Source organism: Propithecus coquereli, unplaced genomic scaffold, assembly GCF_000956105.1.
Source record: "Propithecus coquereli isolate 6110/MARCELLA unplaced genomic scaffold, Pcoq_1.0 Scaffold89, whole genome shotgun sequence".
Lineage (NCBI taxonomy): Eukaryota > Metazoa > Chordata > Mammalia > Primates > Indriidae > Propithecus > Propithecus coquereli.
In genome coordinates this window covers 3066917-3067714 of record NW_012155173.1, presented here as the reverse complement: position 1 = coordinate 3067714, position 798 = coordinate 3066917, and the positions used below count along the sequence as shown (strand labels likewise).

The window sequence follows — 798 nt, the reverse complement described above, 5'->3', positions numbered from 1 at the left end:
TGCACAGGAAAAAAGGCATTTCAACCAAAAAGGGCATAGTGATTGACTAATTCAAGTGGTCCAACAGGCTTCGGGTGCACCCAGCACCCCAACTGACAGAATTATTGCAGGCTCCTGACAACATTACAACATTTTAAAAGTTTTTGAAAAGCAACGAGTTTTTAGTAAATATGAAATTAATTTGGTAGCAATTAAATCCTTTAAAGTATCTGGTAGTTCTCCTCCATGACAACTAATTTGGATCCATTTATAGACAAATTGTAAAAGAGGGGAAAGAATTTACAGATTTGCAGCCATCATCTGAATTCCCCTTCCCCATGTGCTTAGCAGGGACAGTAGAAAATGAGAAAAGTTAAGCTTTGATGGTAATAAGATATATTCACTGAAATCTTACCATGTGCTAGGGACCTTTCTAAATACTTTATGTATGTATGTAAACTCATTGTGTTGCTGCTACAACTGCTCTGTGAGAAAGCTACTATTATTACTCCTATTTCAAGGTGAGGACACTGCTAATTAACTTGCCCAAGGTCCATAGCTCGTAAGTTAATAGAATTAGGAATCGAACCCAAGCAGCCTATATCCAGAATTAGCACTTTCAACTGCTGTACTAAACTGAACTTATCAAGAAGTTTGTAATCAGAAAAATCTAGGGATAAAAAGCTATTTTAATTTCAGTATTTGCAGATGCTATATGTTTTTCAGTTTAGTGATGTTTTAATTTTGAATTGTCTACATGGTGGTAGTGGTCAAATATAAAATATTTAGTGTTTAGAAGCCGATAAGAGATGACTCTGG

At 35.5% G+C, this 798-nt stretch overlaps 1 protein-coding gene across 1 annotated transcript in view; it reads right to left on the bottom strand.

The window, feature by feature from the left end:
- Positions 1-798, bottom strand: part of C5 (complement component 5) — a 106240-nt gene that overhangs the window by 100465 nt on the left and 4977 nt on the right. The window lies entirely within an intron of this gene.